The sequence below is a fragment of the Lagopus leucura genome, unplaced genomic scaffold (assembly GCF_019238085.1).
Source record: "Lagopus leucura isolate 7727_CA_CO unplaced genomic scaffold, USGS_WTPT01 Super-Scaffold_100017, whole genome shotgun sequence".
NCBI classification, from domain to species: Eukaryota; Metazoa; Chordata; class Aves; order Galliformes; family Phasianidae; genus Lagopus; species Lagopus leucura.
The window spans coordinates 1,671,262-1,697,563 of NW_024962271.1; the positions used below are offsets into that span (position 1 = coordinate 1,671,262).

At 40.4% G+C, this 26,302-nt stretch overlaps 1 protein-coding gene across 2 annotated transcripts in view; it reads right to left on the reverse strand.

Annotated features, from left to right (window-relative positions):
* CDH13 (cadherin 13) overlaps window positions 1-26,302 on the reverse strand; it is a 433,519-nt gene that overhangs the window by 406,771 nt on the left and 446 nt on the right. The window lies entirely within an intron of this gene.

Here is a 26,302-nt window from a genome sequence, read left to right on the forward strand (position 1 = left end):
TAGCTTTTGGGACAACTGGAACAAATATGTAATTGTTTATTTCTGTATGTGCTTATCTACAGGTGCTGTTTATTGCTGTGAATCATCACCGCTGTTCACGTTCCTGAACACAGCATCACTTTTCTCTAATAACATGTTGTATTGCAGCTACAGTGCTCAACTGTGGCATTAAATGGGCAAAAGATATCGTACCCCAATGCAGACATATCGTAAACTATTGTCTTTTGGAAGAAACCCATTTACAGAGGGAAACAGGAATAGATCACATTGAACTAACTTAGAGCACTCCTAAAGCTCTTCCTAGACCAATGCAGCACCTGTCACAACCAACTGGGTACCATAATACACTGCAGTATCTCCTAAATGTTGTGTTTCCCCCTGTTAATATATACTTTCTCATACAGGTTAGTATTTGACATCAAAGCTCCCTGAAGTATCTCAGCCAATGCTCAGCATCCCAAGGGTCCTGTGACTCTGACCCAGCCCGTTATTTTCCAGGTGCTACATTAGTTACCTTTCTACTGCTGTAAGAGATGCCTCGCTAGAGAAATGCAGACCAATAAAGATTTTAGCCCAAGAAGTCTCTTCCAGCTTACAGGCCACTGAACTGAGAAACGTACCAACACATCTACTGCCACCAATTCAGACCTCCACCAGCTCAACGTCTGCTTGTGCTTCACATGTGTATTTCAGCAGCACCTTCCCAGTGAGCAGCACCTGAACTCAAGTATAGGAGTTTCTGCAGGAGTTATCCTTAAGAAAACAAATACTTTTCATCTGCAAGATAAACTCTTCAGCAAAGAACAATAAACAGTTTTCTCCACTTCCAGTTCACAAAGCATATTGTTCATTCTGAGTAAGAAATCTGGATCTAATTGTTTATAAATAACCACAGCTTGTGGAATTCAATGGTGCTTTGCTTCCTAAAAGTGTTCTTTCTTTATATGATGTCTCCACGTTAGCTGTATTCATTCAGATTACAAGCTAATGGAGGCTGACAGCACTAAAAGGCAGGCTGACCTCTGGTATATTAGCTGGAGATGCATCTCACATCATAAAATAGAATAAAGGGTCATGCCTTTAAGTGCCACAGCAGAACACAAAAACAGGGAAAACAACATATTTTTTTTACACCAGATTTAAACAGGCCTTTGATAGTAACATTTTATCTGAGCCGTGAAATAAGTGACACAACATCTAACAACAAAGAGCTGAAAAATCCTATGTACTGAAGTCACAAACCCCATAGGACATTTAACAAGAATCATAGCAAGGAGGAGAAAGTGTTAATTATGCTTTCTTTCTCTCCTCTCTGACAGTTCATATAGCCATCAGAAAACCATAGGTATCTAACTTAGGCTCTTAAATCTGAATACATCCCTTTCTCCTATCTTGCTCTCCAAGTTGTCTTCTATTCACTAATTGGTAAGTGTCAGAATGAAGAAAAACAGAAAACCCTGTTAGAAAACCTGCCTGTGAGTTAATACAGGAAGTGTCATGAGCATGCACAAGAGAATCAGCTGCAGAGTCAATATCATGAATATTTCCTACTAAATTTGCTCAGATTGATCTACTGCCTCAAGGAACACCCTGGGATTTGACTTAATATCCATTACTTGGATGTGTGGTAGTTCGGTTCCTGGGCTGGGGCATGTCCATACTCTGACACAGAAGGAAAACATGTGCCTTGGCTTCAAGTCTAGGATACAAGAGGTCATTGGACCAGGCGTATAATAAGATAGCACTGATTTGTGTTACCTGCAGATAACTCAGAGCAGTCACTGATTTATTTATTTGATGCATTACAACAGAAGAGAATTGTAAAGAATAGTGAAGCAAAGATTATAAAGCAGTCTTGCAAATAGCATCTCCCAGGCCAAAACAGCAGCACTGGCGAAAATATTTGTATCAATTGCTAGAGCAGCCTTTAAGTCTAAATTTACTAATGAGATTGAATAGGCCTTATTCACTGCTACAAACACTCGGAGAACTTGCTGATTCCTTTCAAAATGAAAATATCATAACATACATCGGTAGAGTAGAATGGCCTCCACAATAGCAGCCCTCTTACAGGAGCACAGATGCTGTAAAGTTGGAAGCCTGCATTACCTTGCTCAGAAAAGAAAGTCAAATTCAAGCCCTATTAACTGTGAGATGCTATTACACCACAACACAAGCTACAGCAGCACTTAGGAAATTATTGAAATTGCAGTTGATGCAATTTGTCATCAAAGAACGAGAATGAAATATATGAAATGAAAGACATAAGCAGAAATGCTGACAATTAGGTTTTCTTTTCTGGTCATCAAAAAACTACTTTCAGTTCACAATCATACCAGGGAGTCTCTTCCCTTGCAATATATAGTTTATATCCTTCCCATTTTTAAAAGGTACAATAAAGCCACAATCCAATATCAGTTTGTGAGATAAATGCACCCATGAGGAGCAAGGAATATTTTGAAGAAGAGTACTACAGATAGTGAGATAAGCAGAGTTGCAGGCTGCTCAGAGTTGGAAGAGGCTGCTATCGCAACTGCCTGCTCAAAGCAGGGCCAGCTTCAAAGCCAGCCCACATTGCTCAGGGCTTCATCCAGTTGGGATTTAAAAAATCTCCATAATCTCCCCAGTTCCAGCAGAGAACAACTGTACTACCTTCAGCAGAGCTCTCCTGATTTAGGTGAATTAGAATCTTACAAGGAGGAGCTTTGCTTTCTTTGGCTGAAATAGATTAGGAAAAGCAGCCATAAAAAAGAAAAAATTTGACATGATGACACTTGGCACGCATGCCCTAGGTGAAATAAATCTTTGCCATCTTAACCTGTTTCTCTTGCAGGCTTGAGGTTAAACAGCCCATGCAGAAACAACCATTGCCTTTTCATAGGGTTATTGGTTACAAAGAACTGGAAAGGTTACAGCCTTATGAGTTCCAGATTCACCGCCCCAGAACGTGGGAGTCTCCAAGGCATTTGTGCTGTTCCTCACATGGGGAATGTCAGGGACAACTGCAGTCCAGAAGACCCAGTACATAAAAAAAAGGGAATAAAAGGGAATAAAAAACCACAGTGGACAAATGCTTGCAGACAGCTGGTGCTCTGCAAGAGCTCTCAGATTATCCCAGCTCCTACCCCTGACTGCTCCTTGGCACGTTTGGGAATTAGCACTGGACAGGAACTATTCCCAACAGGCATTCTTCACGCAGAGTAAGAGGATTTAATACTGTAGACACACACAACAGCAAGGTAGTTGATTTGTGACACAGTCCTAAGCATGTATGTGAATAGCTAATGACAGCTTAAGAGTTGCTGGAAGACGTAACTTTTATCTGGGGAGTCTTAGTAGACTTAATACCCATGAATTAATTTCTCCTTTTATTATAACCCAGCCCTTCTCTGACAGAGGATCAGCCTTTTCAAGTGACACAGGAAGATAACAAGGTAATGTTTTCATGTCCTCTTTACTTTCCTTGTCTAACACCAAGAGAATTTATTCACAATCTGTTTCATCTTCCATCTAAAGAAGGCTCAAATCCATGCTTTTCTCCTTCTCAAGAGGGGACTCTAATTTGTCAATGTGGGCGAAAAACTCCTGTTCAAGCTGCAGCAGCTCTGTCCTGGTGATGTTGTTGCATTTGTTATTTGAAAGAGCATTGTATACCAAACCACTAAGATTCCACAGCAAGAGAAACCTCTTGCTTGAGATCCTGCAAACACCTTGAAATGAACACAAGAACAATACAAGAGCTTGTGTATTTTACACATGCATTCAAAATGACAAGATTTAGGTCATAGTTGTGGTGAACTTCCTAGTCTTCAGAATAAGATGTCATACAGAATTGTTAAGCAATTGATTAGATTAAGATGAATTAGATTAAATAAGAATTCAAGTATCATCATTTTGTTTTTAGGTAATAGGCTTAAGGTGAAATCCCGGCATAGTGAGGCCAAGGGAGTTTAACAATCATCCTACAGGGAATTAGAATGTCATCCATAATGAATTACCATTCAAAATTGCTGATATTTAGCATCCCCCTACAGCATGGGGCTATAATTAGAAGTTATTTGCACTTGAACTTCCTTATTCTGATGGAAATTTACAGGTAAAAAGCTCCTGAATCAACCATCAAAATTGTCACTTTAAGAGAAAATAAGAAGGAATTTTTCTGGTTGAACATGCCTAAATGTGTCTACACAGCCACAGATCATCTTATGCTGCAACAAATATATTTGGACTCATGGTAGGCACAGATGAAGTTGCCGGAAGGGTGACTTTTAATCACTGCAGGAAATAAACAAACATCAAAAGAAAACCAATGCTCCAGACAGAAATAAACTTCATTGTGCTCGTGTTCTTAAAGAGTCCTCTTGTGTCCTTACTAGGAAGTGAAATGAAAAAACAGCCAGCCAGCATCACAGTTAACTGTTTGCCCTCGTCAGGAAACCTTATTGTGAATACAGAGTGAGAAAATCTATTCATGTGTCAGATATCTTCAACATTATTCTATCCTTGAAGTGATATCATTCAGTACAGGCACAGCTTAAACACCAGTGGATAAATGGATTGCTAGAATATTGGTGCCTTAAATGGAATTCGCACCCCAGAGGAATCAGCGAGGAGGTGAAGAAGAGACTGAAAAGATGTGAATGCCACGTGTAGCTCTTCAGTGCTCTGCAATGCTTCTGAGATCCGAGTCTGCAGCTGTATAAATTCCATCATTGACTTTGGAATGATCAGGATCTGCTACAAGTCAGGTTATTTTCACTAACAGTTCTACTCACAGGAGCAAATTTAAAAGGAACAGTTTATAAAGACATCAAATGAACTGATACTTCACTGTGTACATCCAGCTCTGCCACAGATGATTGTTCCTATTGCTAGGGATGTCTGCAATACCCTAGAACGAGTAATACGCCTGTCATAAACAGTGACATTCTCCATGTCAAGGGAAGCCTGAGCAGGTACCTCATCTCATCCTCAGTGAAAAAATGTATCCAGTGCCCTGGGACAGAAAGAGAAAGCCTGAGATGTGAAACTTGAGAACTGAGGGCATCTGGGTGGTATTACAGGTTGCAAGGCAAACCGTACAACCCAACAGTGTTTGCTCTGCAGCCCACGTGAGATTCAAAGGAAACGCGTAGGCTGCATCGTCAAATTAGAACAGGTCAGTAAAAGAAGCGCACTGCTGAGAAGAAAAATACTGTTGTCACCTCAGTTTTATCTCATTTTCAATTTTTTGTTTATTGTTTTTCTTCTGGTGCTCAAAGAACAGAAATGTAATTATATGCACATCAGTGCACTCAAAGTGCTGGAAAATTTCCCATATAGGAGTAGGGAATGACAAGAAGTTCTGTGATTTGTTAAGGCTGTGCTAACAACATGCACACCCGAACCAAAGCATTGGTGTATTGAAGGACTATGATTCATTTTAGGAATTCTTTTAAACTTCTCATTTTATTTCAGGGTTGTTTTTCGTTTGTTTTTTAATATAAATACACCACTTTTCCTAATCCAAAAGATTTTACTCACTCCTTTGATCTACGTACATTTTGAACAGTAGCTTGTCTTCAACTCACCCTTTCTTCTGACCAGGCCTGTTTCCTGGTGCACCTACAAAGCCAGTACTTCCAGGAAAATTAATTCTGACAACTATGGGTAAAATCATGTTTTGTTTATATTTCAGGTACTAAGCAGATGCTACTAGATATTGCTACCAGATGTTCTAGAATTATATGCAACATTATGCTCAATTTTAACTTTTACAAAATTACCAGCTAATAAAAGGTGACACTACTATAGTCAAATGATTTATTAAAGGAAAAGCCATTAAGTTCCTTTTAAGCTTCACCACCCCACTACCCCAAATAGCTCGTCACTGTATACATCAGTGAACAGATGCAAATGTCTGTACCATTCTGAGATTTCAGTATTATCCCATACAATAATTATATATCCAGATGCCTTTTGCTCTAACAGCCTCAAACACATCTGTCCATCTTAACCTAAATGCATGGTAAGCATTCATTTCATGGTTAAACTGCCTGCAAGAGGACACAAGCCTCAAATCCAAACCCACGTCAGGATCATCTTTTTCTGCCACACAGATGAACTTGCACACAGATAAGGACATTTTATGCACTGGAAGCACTCTGAATCTAAAGGTTGGAATGATTAACTAACAGAGCATACAAAAGTTTGAAGTATTGCATTCAATTGCATTTAGAACTCGATTTCCAAATCACTTAAAAGGCTGCAATGTTTGTTGCCATGGGCTGGGTTTTTGTTTGCTTGGTGCTGATGGGAGGAGCAGGGGAGCGGGATTTTTGTTGTCATCATTCGGTTCCGTTTTTTGTTTGTTTTTAATATATGAAGTGCTGTACCCTGATGGTGAACAGAAACTACACACTTGATTTTGTGCAGGCTCCCCAAGCTGAAGTCACAGGGCAGCACACGACAGCCAGTGCAGCCAACATCCCTCCCCATTCACCACTGCAATAAACAGACGTAACGTCAAATAGGAGTGACAGCCAGTAATTATGGAACTGAAAAATTGTTGTGGATTCTTCTGTATCAATGAAGCCACGCACAAATATAGAAAAATCTAAATAGCTCCTTCCAATCTTCTAACAGGAAAATATGCACATTAGCTGATCCACAGATTACTCTAGGGGTTTGTATCAAGCTGCACCTTGGCTAGGAAATTAAATAGCCCACCTAATGCTACCCTAGCACATAGCAGCAGAAGGTTCTCATCAAGTAAAGCGTTGAGTTGATTTGCTTATGAGAGCACCCATGGAACCACATGAGGAAAAAGAAATACAAGTGTGCAGTGGCTCCAGTTTAACTCCAGCAGTTAAACAGTTTATACTTAAGTGTGCATGCACTACTGCATAAATTGTACCCAAAGCACATAATTTGGAGAGAAAAAAAGAACAAACACTAGAAAGGAAAAGGAGAAAGGAGAAGGGAGATCAGCCAGAAACCATTATTTATAAACAGATATCTAACTCTGAGTTAAAGCATCCCAGCCTCGCTTCTCTGAGGTCGCAATAGCCACACCATTTACACAGCTGAGCATCTGGCTCTAAATATTTCACTGTTCAAAATTCCAGTGTGCATCCTTGCGTAGCAGAGCTTCTCTGACTAATCACGCTAGAGGTAACCACGTCTTAAGTGTGTAGTTCTAAATTGAGTAATATTACCATTAATAACAGAGCCTAATTAAGACATCTATAATGTTTTTAATGAGAAAAATTGAAAGTCCTTCTGGAATTTTTCCAGCCGAATTAATTCTGAGGACTTTAGACGTTATTACAAGTAATGTTACAGGAATGAAAATTAGGTCTAAATTAGGACATGTCACTGTATTTAAACAGGAGGAAAAGAAACTACGTTCTGTTTCCTCCTCTACATGCCAGTCTCTGTTATAACATCTCACCGCAGGGGAAACGAAAGCAGCACTTTGTGATCTGCACATAGTTGTTCTGATGCATCTCTAAGGTCTGCAAATATTTTAACACTTCCATTTTGGTCTCTTTTTCGCATTTCTGATCCATACTCCCTTGGTGCAAATATTTCCAAAAAATCTTGAAGTGTCACTCGCTTTGGTTTGTGTGGGCCCAAATACTGTTGACTCTCACTTCCATGATTTGTGCTTGGTCAAACAAGAACTCCCTCTGTAACCCTGCATGTGTAAGCAGGGAACACTTGTGCAGAGGAATATCAGCTACGATCTGCTAGAACTGTACAGGAAGGGAGGAACCTGCATGGACCAAAACAGTGCTCTGTTAAGACAACAGTCAAGCACTTTAAAGGCTACCCAGCATGGTGAGTCTTTATTTGTACCCCTCATAGACCAGATCTACAAACTGCTATACACACATACCTGCCTTGCTGTTGCCTTTTCCTTACAAACACTTCCACTGTGAGTTTAAGTTAGTTAATTTCATACAAGTCTGCTACATGGCTGGCTTATGCTGCCCTGAAGGCTCAGAAAGACACCATCCCTGCTCTTCAAAACGACTCATTTGAGCACTTGCTTTCATACCAGGGATGAGAGCTTGTGTTCAAGAATAGACAAATTCAAAACGTAAGAACAAAGTCATCCCATGATCTGACTGGGTTTTATACAAAGATCTAAGACTTCATTTAGTGGAACTTGAAGTGAAACTCCAATCTTAAGGCATAAGTTAAGAGGGGGAAAAAAAAGCTACAACTATTAGTGTTGGGATGAAGAAAAGCCACCGCAGTGTGACAAAAGCCATGAAATTCACCTTTCATTTTTCCTGATCTACACTGTGGGTATGATCCTACAGGCAATATTCAGGTACACCTTCACATGCACATCTCTACACGAACACACATATATACACACACACAGCATTCACATAATTGGAGTACCTTCACATTTCATTTCACCTCTCAACCATAAAATGCTCCACCACCCTCATCTTTCAGATTCCAAAACTCAAACTGGAATTCTGCAATTTGCCGTGCCTTAGTAAGCAGAAATGCAATCGTGTACATTTCAGGCAGGGCAGCTAATGAGGTTGTTTGTCCTTGAGAGCAGACACTGCACAAAAAGTGCTCTTTATTTATTTCTTTTGAATGCATTTTACTAATGCTGAGAAGGTTTTTAGTGCTCAGATAATATTTTGAATAGGTTTATAGCTTTCAACAATTAGTTATGAGAATAGCAAGGACATTTAGACATGTATATTCCCTAAAAGCCTGGGAGGCTTACCCTCTTCCAAATCAGTTTTGTATACAAAATGCCAGCTTAATTGAATTGTAAAGACTCCTCAGAGAAAGCAAATCTGATTTCTATCTTCTGTTGATACCATAAATATTAAAAGCAGAAAATAAAATCCTTATCTGTTACTGATACATGACAGATACATATCTGGAATTTTTGGAAACATCAGAATTATCACTCTCAAGTATAATGCCAAAAAGATGACAATTTTGTAAAGCAATGCTTGATTTTTAGTCTTGCAATTTAAATGCTGCATTCCTTCAAATACAAAGAAGTCTAAGTAAAAAATGTTAGTATTAAACTAATATATGCATATGACTGCCATAAATGTAAATTCCTACTTAAATATTTAACCCCCATGTAGGCCATTATTACTGTTTCTTACTGAGTGTTTCACATACTGAAGCCTGATAGATAACCCAAATAACTAATTCTTAGCTGTTAGCTTTAAGCTCTGCTTCAAAGCTTGCTATCAACAAAATCCATTTGCAGTATTCAGCAGCAAATTATTTGATGCATGATTTCTAGTTCGTATTTCCCTCCAAACCCTAAATTATTGTATATTTCAAGGCTGCACAGGATGCTATAGACAGACAGAAGACCACCAACGTGTTCATGCAGGGAAGTCTGGGCAGCCAACACTTCCCACTCATTCCTCCCTTGGACCACATCAGGGGAAACAGCAAACTGCAGCCAAGAGTGCCTTGGAAAGCACCTTGAGCTGCAAGAGAGAAAAGAATGTAGTCTCTGCCCCACCACTTCACTGAGTTGTTGTCTGAGCTTAGAAGCAGGTAGGTGAACACGTTCTGAAGAAAGAGAAAACTGTAGTAATTTGTTCTTTCTTGTAGAAGGAGAGAAGCATTTCTAGCAGACCACCTCCACTCCTTCCTTTGATCACATCTCTCCTGCAGGCAGCACATGGAGACACGGGGACCTCATTCTTTAGAAGCTTAGAACATGACAGAAACATGCATCCAGCAATTGCCACATGTGCTACTGAGTGGTTCCACAATGTATTGCTAAGAATACCTACATTTTTGTTCTATGATTCCCAAATATCTTTGCTCATAAATACCTATGAAGGTAACAAAGGAGGGTGACCTTAAAAGGGAGCACAGCCTGATGATTTTAGTAAGCCTGTGCAAGATGAGGCCTGTCCAGCAACGATAAAGAGCAGCTCAGACAGAAACCAGCAGCCCATCTGCAGGTCTCACACTGATCACCATATAAAATATTTTTCAGTGTCTGATGATCATAATTTGGTGAGCAGAGGGTATAGAGTAAGTGTAGAAGAAACAAGGGGACGGGTAACATGAGAAATCTTTTCTGCTTTTATTCTCAGATTTGTAATCATGCAACTCACTTTAAAAGCTTACAAGCTCTTAATTTAAGTTGTCAAGCAAAGAAAATGATTGAGCGTTCCCAAAGAAATAAAAGAAAAAAGACAAGACAAAACTAGACAGGAAGAAGGAAAATATTCTTCAAAACACATTGATCTCCGTGTTATTTTACTTTCAGTACAGCATGGATGTCAACAATGTATTTCAGATTATTGAACAAGAACAAAATGATAAAAGCAAAGCTTCCCCTTCGGGTGAAGTCATTCTGTTAACTATAATTCCCCAAGCATGCTAAAAATACATCTTCATTGTCACAAGATGACTGCAACCTATCTTTAAGGCAAGGATTAAATGTCAGCAGTAAGATAGGCTGCAGAAATGAAGTAGATGCATCTTAATTCTAAAAAAAAAAAAATAAATAAAATAAAATCAATCTATTTACTGCAATTAAAGTTTCAGTTGTTCTAATGCACAGAAACAGTGCAAGACTCTTCGCAAGGCTTTCCCCCCCAACAAAGCATGCTGCTCAGGGCCCTCAGCACCAGGGACAATGAGCACTGACAGGTGATGTGGGGCTCCCAAGCTGCAACTGCCTCTTTTGCTAAAGGCTTCCCATAGGTCTGCATGAGCTACTTCTGTTGCTTTATACTTGAAGTTTATCCCTTCCTTGATAGGGAAGGAGTAACCTTCCCTTTTGATAACTAACTTCACAAAGAAGTTGAGAAAACAAAAGTCAGTGATTCAGTAGCCTAAAAAAAGGAAGGTCCCTTCCTTATGGTTTTCCTAACAGCCAGCAGTGCAGTTCTGCCTTGGAAAATTCATCCACTAGGTACACTTAACTATAAGAAATAGCTATAAAATGCGATTTAGAAGAGGCAGTCCCAGAATAAGTCCCTGTCTTTCCCTGTTTTTGCACTGCAATCCACCCCAGGGCCAGTCTTCATGCAAATCCTATCCAGCTTGGATTTTGCAAGATGCAAGCACCTCCCCATTAAGCCAGCCACCAGAGGAGAACAGTGTCCAGCAACTCTTTGAATCTCAGCTCATCCAACTCTGAGCTGTGCTCTCAGTTATATCCTCGAAAGGACAGAAAAGCTCATGGCTTAATTTCTAACTCTTCCAAATGCTAGCACCTTTTGACTAAGGACTTGTTTTTGCAGTTTCTCATTTATCTGCTTCTGTCTCTCTGGAGCCAAGATATTAAAATCTCTTTCTGATTGGCCTCCAGCAGTCCACAAAAATCTTACAGTAAATCCTGCAGCTGGAGACACACTGCTGGTACTGGCTGGATGTGCTAGAGAGCAAAATGAAATAAATGTCCACTGTAAGAAATAGCATTAACTTAGTTTCACAGAGCATTTAGAGTCTTCGATTACTTTTGGTTTCCCATGGTTTATAAAGCAACTCGTGAAATCTTGTGAAGTTCCCTGCAAAGCAGAGTTGTTGTTCCCTGCCATCAGACCAAGCAGCAGTGCAATCAGCCTGGCAAGTTTACTCAACCTCTGGCAGCCCTGCAGATCTCATTCCAGGAGGGTCTGACAGATGGTAGCTGGCCATCTTGGCACACTCTTTATTTTAAATTCTACTCTAGAGGGGCTTCTTACTATTAAGAATCAAAGCCCTTTGCAAATAGAGAAAACTAGGCAGAGGCATGCTAATTGCCTCACAAACCCCTGGATAGGAGCATTATCTTTTTAATCATTATACAAACACACAACAGCCACAGGTCCCCATGCTGATGCTGCAACCCTGAGATCTCCACACAAGCCCATTCGCAGAGAGATATATGTGGACACTTTTAGTTTGCAGTGTGCTTCCTTTTTGTATTACTGACACGGTTTAATGTTGGACACATTAGGGAATGTTACAGGCAGCAAGCAAAGGGTTAAGACTTTCCAAAGTGCACTTACAAGACCGTTCTGACATTTCAAAAGTTAAGAGGAACTATTCTTAGCCGTGTCTAATAATATTGCAGTTTCCCACCCATGGAATCTGTGTGCAATCCTCCATTGAATTGGCAGCCTTTGGTGGTATCACTGCCACATGATTTGAACCAGGCAAAATTCAAAAACATTGCCATAGCACTGTGTAGCCAGCCTGAAAATATCTTCACCGCTCTTGGGAGATGAGTGATCCCTTTGGAATTGGTTTTTGGAACTGTAAATTAATGAATCACTAACAGCTTTAAAGTAGACAAAATGTATTGCAACACAGCATGTAGTGCAGCAGAACTGAAGGAAATCTGTTTACAGTGCTTCAACAGACACTTGAAATCAAGATGCTCAAGAAGGATGAGGCTGTTAAGAGGAAAAAAACCCAAAGTTTCAAGTGCTGTGAGTACAGTTACCTCTTCCATGGCCAGCAGCCACCTTTGGTTCCAGAAGTGTGTTCTAACCCTCCAGGGTTACCAACCAGCACCACACGTCAAGCAGCACCTTGATCCACATGGAAACACAGCTAGGGATGGAGCAAGAATGAGCCCTCCTCTGGGTTTGCTTGTGTTTGTGCTTCAGGGATAAGCACCACAATCAGAAATCACTTCTGTCACACAGCCACATTCACAGCTTAGACACCGCAACCGCGACCACAGCTGCCTGGAAACCTTGTCAGCAAGACTTATGCTATATTTGGTAATGGGACAAGGCTAACCCCAAACTTCTACTCAAGCCAAGGGGCAGCCTTGTGCTCACAGCTGGTGGGAAAAGGCACTGTTTTGCAGTCCAGATTCCTGGTGAAGCAGCACAGCCTGGAGAAGCTCTAAAAAACAAAGTTCACAGGGACAATTGCTGGGCAAGGGAAAAGGCAAAGCTTGCAGCTCCCAACCTAAGCCACAGCTATTTCTTAAGAAAGCTCCTTGTCCTACATCTGTCCAGTCAAAGTTGGGCTGTTACACAGATAAGTTGCCTTGAGTTAGGAAGAGACTAAGCAAAGAGAAGTGCAGCTCTGAAAGCAGCAGTTAAAACCTCATCTGCAAAAGATGGCAAGTTTGATATTGTACTGGTTATCCAGAGTATAATTAAATATTTGCAACAAAGAGTTACTATGAATAAATACCAAGAGACTCCTTGCTTGAAGGATACCCACTGCAGTCACACTCTCTTGCCTCCCTTTCAGCAAGAAGTGTTGCCAATAGCACTGAACAAAAGCAGAGATTTGTATACAGGTACAAACACAGCTGATCAGGTAGTTCACTGATTCACAACAATATATGGAAGAAGGGCAAATTAAAAGGCGAGTTGGTTATTATATAAGTGGACTGTTGAAGATGTGCTATTAAAAAATTTAATGTAACCACACCCACAGTGAACCAAGAAATAAGAAAGTGGGCTGGAAAGCAAAAAATTTTTCTCCCTGCTGCACTGAGCTTGACCAGTATATGTGAGGCAGAAGGGTACTACAAATAAATCAAGAAGGAACACTGTTTTCATTTTACCAGCTTCTGACCCTAGAAAGATATCCTAATTCTAGTACGCAGGTCACAAAAGTAGGCATAGAAACGCCATACTGGAGATGTATCCTCTACTCCAGTTGCTGCATGGCCTTCTCTCCCTCCCTCGAAGAGGCTTAAGAAAAAAATGTACCCTTCTCAGTCTAAAACCTGTCCCCCACCCCCAGAGCCTGGCACAAAGCTCTGCACACTGTGTACGCCTCTTGCTTACAGGCTGGAAAAGATGTACTGTGTGTACTTCCTCTGCTTCTAAAACAAAGGAATGTGCTCACAAATCAGAAACAGTTTTACGAGGAAGAGGAGGGAGAATCTTCTGTTCCCATCATATTTTGAGCCATACTGAGAACCCCACACATTCCTCAGCATCAGTCACGGCATGAGGAGCAGCAGCATAACAGGCCTGGCATGCCCCTGACTCAGCCACTATGCTATTTTAAAAAACCCAGCCCTTCCAGGACGGGTTAGCTCAGGGCAAGGCAGCGCCCTGCTGGGGATCCTCTGCACCACTAGCTGGGCAGAGACATTGACACCATACAGAGCCCACGGAATTAGTTGCTTTTTAAAGCTGCCCAGAGCAGTATGAAGGGGAGGTGGCACCCAAGCTAAGCAAGACTGTCAGCTAGCTTGGGAGCAAGACAGAGCTCCCAGCCACAGCTCAACAAGTCAGGGCCCTGCACCACCCCTGTGCAACACACACAACTTCAGTCTAGAGATTGTGGAGGAACCTTTCCACGGGTCTTACTTCTGTATTAGTACCACTGATATTAAGTGACAGTTGCAGTGATACCTACACTTGAAGACAGCCTCCTTCCATCAGGCAAGCAAATCAAGACCAGCATTCTGGTTACACAGGCATCAAACAGTAAAGATTTTTTGGATGCAGCAGAACTGAGCTACAGTCACTGACCTAGAGAAAATCAGAGCTGACTTGAACCTCTACTCCAGTAGGTTTCCACGTCAACTCACATCATCCTGTACAATAGGCCTCAGTTTCAGAAGCCCCTGTGCTACCAAGGCTGCCAAGCAGGAGTAAGAATGTTAGTTTGCTCGCAATCTTTGCAGTTTTTCTTGCACATGTTTTGAGTAACTTTTTTCTCCCTATAATTTCAAGTATTTTAAAATGTCAAATGTATTTACACTGTGTTCTCTTGCACTTCACATGAATCATGAGTCATGCAACACCACAGAAATACAATGTCAGAAACAGACCTATTGTACATGAATTGTACGTTCAGTTGTCAGGGGAGAGTTGTTCCATTTTAAGGACAAAACAACCTGCAGAAACGTTATGGCTAGTTAGCAAACATGCCAAAAGTCATGCTCTTTTCTCTTTAATCTTTACTCTGCAGCTGACCTCCAAAAGATGTCAGAAGATACATAAAATGGCATGGAACTGCAAAATTATTAACAAAGGTGAAGGAATGGTGGAGAAGGATAAAAATGCCATAATATCTAAGCCTGTCTCACAGAACATCAGAGTACTTCTCTCATAATTGCTGGTCTGTAATACTCATTTCAGCAAGGCACTGCCTACTCTTAGCTTGTTCTGGGAATTGGCTCTCCTCATAATGCCAGAAACCATAAGAGCTGAACTCTCCCAAGTCTCTCTAGAACACATTTATTTCTATTGGTATTCAGTTAAAAAGTATGCTTGTGTTACATGTGACACCTGGGAAGTGACCTAGTATACATAAAATCTTTTCAGACTCTAAAAGAAGTGATATGCAAACAGTTTAAGGAGAAACTCCAAGGTGCTGTCCTGCAATGAAGACTGCTTTAGCCTCACATCTCATCTCCATTCAGCTTGCTGTTCTCTCCTTTCCCACTCTCTCCCCATCCAAGTAGTCAATTAAAGGAAACGCATTGCCTAGGCTTTATTTCACCTACACTTGTAAAAAGTTTCTCAGAGAATCAGAATGGATTTAATGACCATGAGCACAACAACGCTAAACAAGCAGACAAAAATATTGTCCATTAAGACAAAGCATGCAGCAAACAAAAATAAAGAAGTCCCACCAAAACATAAAATGTAGAAGAGACGAATTCTGTGGCCTGGCAGCTAATGAATGCTTAGAGCCAGGGAAAAGATACAGAGTTATCAAGGGATTAGATTTCCTGCCTCTTGTAAATTAGCATGTAATACATATGACAAAAGTGCATAAAAGAAAGCACCAGCACCACTGTTTCTTGTTGCTGACAACAGACAGAAGCAAAAGCACTGAATACAAGTGTCAGCCTAAACTAACATGTAGGACTACTGAATTTCCATATCTTCATTTAAACACGGAGTCACTCTCTATTCCAGTGTATGTCTGTTAACTGCATGACAAACATATTTTCTAAATGCTAACAGCTGTGAACAAATTACAGGACATTACATTCTTTCCTCCCCATCCCCCCTTTATCCTTCTTTTGTTTTCCCTTCCAGCTGGAGTGGTAAGGTTTGATCCTTGTTCTCATATTCTTCAACCAAGGAATGGGGCAAGAAATTCAGCAGCTATATCAGCAAGTTTATTACTACATAACAACCCAGCACTTCGGGCTCTTCAAGAGACCAGCAGCTTAAAACCATTACCAGGACAGGTAAATTCAATACTTCCCTCCAACCACCAAGTGCAGCTAGAACTAGAATGCCTTACAGAAAGGAGGAGAGTTTTAAGAGGTCTGTGGCCCAGGCAATGCTTCAGTGGCAGAAGATTATGGGATTTTTTGTTTATTTGCTTGGTGCATCTGAACTTACCAAGAAATGCGAGAGGTTAGTACACAACTATTGATAGTATAATGCGTGCAGTTGCCTATCTACCTACATCAGTGAAAGATTGCAGTTAAATGCTGCACTATCTCTAGGCAATCTGAAGTTTACCCAGTGGAAAAAAAAAAACAGAACCTATTTAAGATGCTAAAGGAATGTGACTTTGCTTAGGTGCATCTGTTTTTCCTCATGCTGCAGGGAAACCCATCATCTTCTGAACTGCCACTAAAGAAAAAGTCTCATCTATAGGTGAGTTCTATAAGCATAAAGATTAAAAAAAGAAGAAAGAAAGAACAGGGAGTAAGTTTCCAAAAAGAGCCTGCTGATGCTCATCTAGGCAACAAGTTAAAACAATGTTGTGTGAATTATTCATCCTTTAAATGCTTCCACCACCAGAAGTTCTAGAAGAAAAAAAAAAAAAAAAAAGAACAAAAACTAAAAGCACTCAGACTACCTGATTTTTTATTTTTTATTTTTTTTTTTTTTTGTGAACAAAGTAGAACAGAGAAAAGTAATCAAAGAAGGAAATTACAGGTGTGCTGGTGCTTCCAGCCAGCCTGGAGGTAAGGCAGTGAGAACTGCTCATGCTGTGTGTGATCACTTTTTTCTTTCTCATACAGAAACCAGAAGTCAAGAACAAGTTTGAAAAGCAGCTTTGTTCAAGTTTGAGTTCTGGCAGACAACCCAGTCTGTTTCTATTTGAGCCATATTCCTTCAGCCACCCATAATCAATGTTTAGTACCCACACACAGTAAATAAGAAACAGGTTCTCTGCTTTTATGCTTGTGAAAGAACAAATGCTTTGAAAATTACATTCTTCGAAGCCAATGTGAAAAGATTGCATCCTTATTTCAGAAGAACGTTATCAAACAGGAGGAGGTGGTTGTTCCACAGTCAGAGAACATATATAGACCAAACATAATAGACCAAACAAGTCTACAGTTTCTCATATTTTGGGCTTGCAAGAAAGAGTGCCTCCCCTCAATCCAAAAAAACCCAGTGAGATTTTAGGACAGCAACATCATGCTTTCAGCAGGTAGGCATAGAATTGGAACAGCCATGACAACACAGCTCATTGCCTCCAAGAGCAACATAGGCTTCTGGCAGCTCTGCCACTCTAGTATGTGGAAGGAAGGAAAGACAGTGTTCCCATGATATCGCAGTGATATCATGTTGATATCATATCAGACTGGAACAGACATGGCTGAGGTGGAAAATACTCCACCTTTGAGACGATGTCTCACATTGGGGTGGAAATATCTGACACTTTTCCTGTACCCAAGCATTAGAAGCACAGCTGTATGTACATTGTCTGACATCTACCCAAACCCACTGCTGGCCCCATCCCCTCCTGTTCCAATGGAGGGTTTTGCCAGCAGCCATCATGTAAGCTCTACTGATAAGCAAGTACATATTTTCCTTACGCTTAGGACAACTCTGTGCAGTTATGGTTAGCTAAACACTTTCTTTTTATAGCTCCTCTGTATGCAAAAATATAAGCTGTATAGAGATAGACAGTTCTTTGGCAAATCATAACTAATTATATTCTTGAGAGTTGAGCAGGGTTATTAAAATAATATCATGAACACCAGTTGCTGATTGGCCTAAAGACTGAATTTATTCCAGGCTCCCTCCAATCAGAATTAATCTTTCAATAGCACAATGAACTGTCACTTCTGAATCAACACCAGCAGCAAAAATGACAGCAGCCTGCATCATTACTCAACTAAGATAATAGAACTAAAGTCATTGGAACAGGCAGATGTTGGAGGATGTCTCCCATTTCAGAATAATGTTCCTGTCATAACTCAACATTTATTTTAGGGAAGCAAGGATAAATTCATTACTATTTGCAGGGTGCTCAGATATAACAGTAATAGGAGCCATGTAAGCTACCAATACAAAGACAGTAGAAATGCACATGGTATCAATGCTAACCATCCTTCACCTGGATGACACAAAGCAGGGCAATGCAATCAATCCATGCCTGCCAAAGACCTTTTCCTGTGTTAGTGTGCACAACAGTAATCTGCCATTGCAAACTCAATGCTGAAGGGATGTGCAAGAGAAGTAATTCGCACACAATGCAGTATTCCATGCTTTATTCCTAGCAACCTTATTTTCCAGTAGCGTGTTGTGTCTGAAATCATCATCTAAAAAGCTGTTTGCCAGATTGCAGTAATCAGTATTCCCAACACACAGAACGATGCATTTCTGCAGCGATAACCAAACTTCATAGATACGACAATTAGGAACTACTACTAATGACATTTAAAACTGGAGACTGCATTCTGCATGATCATTTCTAAATGACATCTTTTAATTTAAAAGATCAGAAGAAAATAATGGTTCCGTAAATAGAAGCAAATGTCAGGCCCTAATCTATTTCAGAACAACAGTTACACCCAGTTAATGGGTGTATAAAGGTGTACATCCCATTACTGCTGGGCTTTAAGGACTGTATAACCAAGATGTTATAATCGCAATATAATCAAGAGAGTAAGGCAAAGCAGACAACGATAACAAAAAGAGAATAAGTGGAAGAGCTTACCCTTGGGTTGAGCTCACTAGAAGACACCAAAAGAGGGGATCTCCCGGAGAGATCCTTCCCCTCTGGTAGCCAGCTCTTAAATAGGTCTAGGAGGGCTGGAGCCTGGCTCCACCCCTTCCGGCAGCACAGGTGAATTGCCTTCAGCTGTGCTCCTCTGGCTGACTCATGGCTCACCTCAGGTGATCAATCAGAGGTTCAGGCCGTGACTCAGCAGTTCCCATACAAAGGACCATCTTACATCTTTGACCCACTGCATAATATCTCCTGCAGTGGTATTCTGGTGATTGAGTGTGTTCTAACTGCTTTGGTATTCAGATCAGAGTTCTGTATTAGTAAATTAACAGGATTATCGATATTCATAAGCCAAGATTAATGGAGTTCATAGTCTGGTTAGTTCAATCAGATCATGAATTATGACAACAAGACATTTTCAAAGAGAATAAAACCACTTAGCCTGACACCAAATACCATCTTCAAATAGTAGACTAATATAAATACCCAGAAACTGAGTTTTATGTATAGTTCTATTTTAATTTCATTCTCATTTTTCTATACACTCACAGGTTTTTCATTCTGCATTTCACTTAGATAAGAACGACAGATAATATCCAGGACTTCCTGGCACATGCAAAGCCAGTTATCATATGTTGGCAGAAGGTCAAACTGAACACCTTTTAATTTGGCCAGTTATCTAGCTACAGAATGACACAAACCTGGAGCTGAGTGCCATTCCTGCCACGTAGCATGGTTGGAGTTGCTCAGCTTCCTCCAACAAAGCTCAGAAACAATGGATTTAATGGGGAGGGAAATACCCATCCAATTCTAATGGCTAATTCTGTTTCCTTTCACTTAGAGAGCAAAGTACCAGATGCTCTAGATTTCCTGCTTTGTCAACTGTAGAGGAGTATTCTGTTCAGCTCTCACATTCTGATATAGCTGTTTGTTGCTTGATAAAAGGTGGTTCCCCAGGGAAAACATAGGAGTGTCTCTAGAGAAATGGCCAGTACCTTATTTGGAAATAGAAGAACTCAAAGCCTGTGAGTTTTTCTAGGAATAATTCCAGATTTTTGGAACACTGCTCCCAGGACTTCCTCTGTTCCTCAAGATACCACTAATTGGCTCAAAGTTGAAGTGCGCCTATTACATTTTAACGACCATCTTAAATAAAGAAAATTAATTTATAGCAGTTCATTTCTTCCTTTTTATGGAAGCTACAGGGAAAGCCACCAGCATTTATTCAATTCAAAATGGGTTCAAAATCCCCTACATTTGACTCTGCTCAGAGAGACCTTACTTAAAAACTCTTTGAGCAGAAACCCTTCTTACAATTCCAACTTACGTCAAGATAATGTAAAGAAATTGATTGACTATAAAGCAGATGAGCCAATTATCAGTGTGTTAAGTATGCTCTAAAATACCTTTTCCTCTGTAGTGATTGAAACAAATCTTAACGTGCTAACAACGATTTTGTGGATTGAACTGAAACTGAAGTTATTCATCGTCCCTCTATCTGTGGCACGGATATTTGTTCTTTCAGTCATGTGGCAGACTGCCATTAATGCACAGCATCAATACTCCTCCACCTGTGTTTCCAGCTTAGCTTGCTGACTTTGCATTGGAGCAGATAAGGAGCACTCGCTACAAAACTCAAGAGGAGAAACAAGGGCTAACCTTCAACAGTAGTTTTCAGGACACAAATAATAATAGCTGAAAACATCTCACAGGTATAACCTAAATATTTGTAAGTGGGCATATCTTATATCCTGAACTGAAGATGTAAACCTGTAATTTGCTCCATCTTTCTAAGTATTTCTTTGCATACCATATTAAAAGTGCTGTGACAGCTTAATGGCCTAGAACCTGTGGTTTTCAGCATTTTAAGTCCTTATTATGCACAAAGTTCATCTGCCCTGACTACTCACAGACATTAGCTTTTGGAAATATATACTTGTACTACCAACAGGAAATTAAACATTAGCTTTTCTAGAAACCTGTGAATTCCAGAGAGCTGCATCTGAGTGCTGAAATTTGAGCTCTTTAAAAGCTTGAGAGTGGATGTTCAGCTCCCTAAAAAGCAGAACACCTTACAGATAGCAAAATAGACATCCGTACATGGATGTTCACAGATATCAGTAGTTATTTAAACACTTTAATCAGCTTTTCCAAGTGGTTAGAGATACTGATAGACTGCTGTGTGCTGAAAAGATTCACTCCTCCCCACTCTTAATAGCACATACTTATTTTAGTCTGTTCCAACCAGCTCCATCAAACCAAATCTGAAATTCCCCCCCCCCCCCCCCTTTTTTTTTTTTTCAAGCGAGGAAAATTAATGATGCAAAACATAGTAGAATATTGAATAAGTTAGCACTGGAATGGCTACCTTACATAGAAAACAGTAACGATTTTAAAGAATCTGATTTTTCCACCTGGTAGAGAATACAGTTCACATCACAAGTCCACACTGAAACAAGCAGGAGGCAAATTTCCAAGACCTTTGAATAATGAAACAGTGGTTAATAAAGCAAATCTTATTTTTCCACTCCTCTTTAGTTTTTAATATCCTACTGATTTGTATCTACTAGCTGCAGGACACACAAAGTAACAGAAAAGCAGTCTCCCACCAGGAGAACAGTGCCATTCATCTAGCGATCAGGGCAGGGCACAGTGTAACCGTGTAACTGTGACCAAGAAATCTGGCATCACCCAGAGTTACAAATACCATGCATGTCCCACTTAGCCTTCTGAGCATGGCCTATCCTCCTTTCTCTCTGTCTCCTCTTCAGCACGCATGGTAGATTGTCTTTTTTTCTTCACACTGGTTAGAATACTAGAGATACACTAAGAAAGTGGATTTGGTGCTGGTGTCTGTCAAAGAGGAAAGGAAGAAGGGATTTCTATGAAATGACTGAAGCCCCACCACCACTCACTAACCTCATATTTCTGTCTCAAGTCCGAGATAAAGCTCTTCTCCTTCCCAAAAGTTTTATGCTGGCTTAGGGACTCTGATGTCTGAGTCCACAACTTTCACACGCATGCAAGTACATCCCAGCAGCTAAAGGCAAGAGATGTTCCTCCACACAGTAATGCAAGAAGAGTACAACATTAATAACTCTGTTTTCTAGCTTGTCTCTACATATTAATAAAACGTTAAAAGCCTACTTATCTAGTCACTAACAGGAAGAAAATGAAAGACAGAGCTTAACATCTTCTTGAATAGCCACCACAGTTGCTATCTACATAGATTTAATATCTCCTGTTGCACTAGACTACTGAGATACCTTTTAGAAATGCTCATTTCTTAGTTGACAAATGACTAAGGATCAAGTCAACACCCTCCAATGGATTAGGGCACACATTGCATACAACAGAACTACATTTTTTCTATTTTTGACTATCAGAAACAAAATACATTGTCTGAACTCCCTCTTGAATAGAAAAATAGCATCTTAAGTAGTAAGTAGAAATGCAGGTTTAATTGTAATGCCATAACTCACAGAATTTCACGAGTAGTTTCACTCATCTATCATAGCACATCCCCCTTGTTTGGCAGTAAGGAGTCCGGTCAGATCTGGGTAAGAACAGCTTTCAATGGTTAGAGCCGTTGCCCATCACGAGACTAACTCAGCAGGGGCCAACCTTCCCTCCAAGGCACCATCTAACAAATGGTAGAGCACGACTGCTGGAATGGTTCTGTGCTTGGGAGACATCATCTTTTGGATGAGATACTGCAGAGGAAAATCTTTGACTACACAACCCAATAAGAGATGGCCTGTTCGCAGAACGCTCGACAATACCGAAGCATTTTACATAACAATCAGCAATGGAATTTCACTAATGCTTCTAAAATTATCCTTCTAACAACTCAGATACAGCACAACAGAAACAGGATGCTTTTCCTCTGGAATTCTGCAATCATAAGTAATCTTAAAGTAAGTACCAATAAGGTACAACGGGGAAACATTTGGTCTGAATTTCAGCATAATCATTAATGTTATTCCAAGAGACATTGTGAGCAAGAATTTTCCTTTTTCATGAAGCTGGTAAATTCCTTTTGCTTTCAGTACCTTTGTGTCAGCTTTCAGGCTGTGCATGGAGCCCTCTTCTGGAGAAATTTGAAAAAATGAAAGCTTAAGAATGCAGCAGTGTGGTCTGTGCATTTGTGGACAGTTTTAGGACTAATCTTCTCTATTCGCTATAAAGACAAGCTTGTAAAATCTACACATTTTACCCAATTCACTTAATTACCACCCAGCAGAACATCACAGTTACAGTTAAGGCCATCAAAAATAGCTTTTCCTCCCCTCGTCCAAGCTTCACTCAAAAATGTTGTGTTGAATTCATCTGCCTGCATGAAGCACAAAGCATACAAAGCTCGGAGCAACTTTCATTTTAGAAAAATAAAAACATCCTACATGGGCCTTAGGAAATATTCCTTGGGAAAACACACAGAAAACAAACCTGACTCAACAGATTGACAAATCTGTATGTATTTACTGTTAACTGCACGTTTTATAGAGAAATGCACAAACTACCAGAGGATACTCTGTTTGATTGCCAACTTCAGATCAATAAAGCTGCATACTACAGACAAGCTTTGTAGTTTTACAGGTGATCATGAATTAAAGGTGTGAAACATATATCTTACACCACTACTCCAGTTAATGTTCAGTTTTCCTCTTGGTGAACGCAGACAAACTGTCAGTAATAGTGCTGGCTAAGCCTCTGATAAATAAAAATATTTATGAACCACCTGTTTAATACAATTTTTAATCAACAATGCATCCCATTGAGCATGTGTACGTGAAAAACTGATGCCCCATTAATATCTTTATCCTTTCATGGCTTGTAAAGACGAGTTTTCTAGATTTAACAAATACAGCTGAATTAAATGCAGATTAAAAAACACACAGACCAGAAGTTACAAGTTTTACATCCTTCAGTTTAAATATATATATATATCTCAGAAGAACAGAAACACATAAACATTCCATTACTTTCAGTTCATGCTCCATTACTTTCAGTTCATGCTCTCAAAATCTCACCAGATATCTCTGAGACTTTTTCGTACACTGTAAACTTTGTCATCATTACTCTGAGATGAAGTTCTTCCTATCCTCTGCTTCCACAGAAAGTATTGCATTACTAGATTGCTATTGCTCAGAAATCATTTTAGCAAAATTGAGCTTTTCTTGTTCCACTAGCACTGTATTATAGCAATCATTATTGCTACTACTGAGGAAAAAAAAAAATAAAAAAGAAAACTTATGAGAAATCCCAAAATGTGTTACAACTACTATACAGCCAGATGGCTGCATTTGTTTAGTATGTTGTTTCTCACATTCTTCTGTTTACTTTTCCTGTCACATGCAAGTTGTGCATGTGGTGTGTCAAAGAGAAAAGCTGAGCAGCATTTCAGTAATTCCCTTTTTTATCTAAAATGTCATCGTTTTCACTTCGTACTGTAACCTGTCAACACTCAGCATCCTCACTCCTGAAGACAGATTTATGTACATTTGCTTATTACAACTAATTCATTCCTCAACTCATTTACTCTTAGACACAATACATAAAGTGAACTTGGAACTGTGTTAAATTACCATGTCTAGGCATTGATAAATGAATCTGCACATGCTAATAAAGTGGGGTGTGGTTTAAACACCTAAATACAGAGCAATGCTAAAGCTCCACAAGCTGAGCCCTGCGGGTACTCAGACTTGCCTCAGCCTAGCAAGAACAGCAACTCTGAAGTACTGCTGAAAGTTATCAATGGAGTGCAGAGTTAAACTGTTGGCAGAATCCAGGGTTCTGCACTTCGTCAAATTTTAAGTGATTACTGGTATTAAAACTAAAAATAAAAAATAAAAACACGGGCTATGTGGTTTACTAGGTCTTAGAAGTCTGTCCCCCTCTCTATCATAAACATTTTCCTACAAGGGGCCTTAAAAAAAAAAAAAAAAAAAATCCAAACTCAAGCTGAAGAAAACTGAAAGGAAAAGAAAAATAAGAATAAGACAAGTCTCGGAGAATACCAACCAAACTGCAGTTCATCAAGCAGGTCTCAAGCCCAAGGTCAGGGGCACCAGCTTGGTGTACCCCCTGGTTACCCCACCACCAGGTGCCCCCTCTCCCTAAACATATTGCCTCCCATGGCCAGCCCTGCCGTCTGCCCAGTCTGGGTGTCAGCCCACTTTAACAACTTCTCTGCAGAAGCCTTTTGCACACCCCTAGCTCATCCCAGAGGCTCTCAGCCTTCCCTGGGCAGTAGCTTGCATGCTGGGGATCCCCCTTACATACACACACAGCCCCAGCCCCAGCTGCTGGGGTGGCCCTGCAAGAAACTCCGCATCCATGCTGCTCTGGGACCTCAAACTCATTCTTCTCCAGTACATTCAGGCACCGTGCCTACAGCCCAAAAGCAGTTGCTTTCATTTACTGCACTCACTGAAGCAGGACTGTAACCCTGAGCCCACCCAAATGCCTCTGTGCTTGCTCACATGAGCTCCGATCACGGAGTGCCTCACTGCCTTGCAGCTTCAACCACCCACCAGTGCCTGTCCTCCAAATCTGGCTCAGCCAGGACTCAAGTATGCCCACCCAGACCCACAGCTTGTCTGTTACAGTTCACATGACTGCTGCTCACTTACACAAGCACCCTTGGTGTGCCTCCTCTCAGCAGCAGAGCTCTTCCAACATTCACCGTTCTCTGATTTTTCTTCTATTTTGGAAAAGCAAATTAAATTCTTTCTGGAGATTGCAGTTGCACAAGCACCAGTGCACAGACTCAGGAATCCCAGCACTACTTTGTCACTAAAATCTACCAAATCCCTAAGGGTTAACAAAACCACTCGGTCACCAGTCAAAAAGGAATTAACTTTTATCTCCACTCAGAGCACAGGGTGCCAGTGCCACCATCACTAAATGCAAGAGTTTACAAAGCTCCTAAGACAAAAGAAAGAAAGAGGCATTTATGCTGGACAACAAAGGATTCGCAAACCTCCCCAGAGCTTCCAAAAAGTAAGCTCTGAAACAGCAGCAAGAAGAAAAGAGAGCAACCAGAAGGTGTTGAGAAGTCAAAGCCCTGCGAGACCCTTTGCTTTGACAGACAGCAGCAGCGGGGCTTTAGCAGCTCTGTGTTTTTAAGGCTGGGTGTTTTTTCCTCTGCTTTCTGGCAGAGGGGGATCTATTACATTTAATAAGAGAAAGGCTACATAGTAAGTCATTAACAGTAATACACATCTATCAGGAGAGAGTACGGGAACGGAGCCTTTTGCAAGGTCTGATTTTATTTTTCCTCTGCATTCTCCCCTCCCGTTTTTAAAAAGCAATAAATAAAGTGGGCTGCCTACAACAGCCTATCTGCCTACTACCCGGCAAAAGCCACAGAGGAAAGAGGCAAATCAAAGTTGCAGCATTTGATATGACAGAAAATATTGCTGCTGCAGCTGCTACCGAGACACTTGAA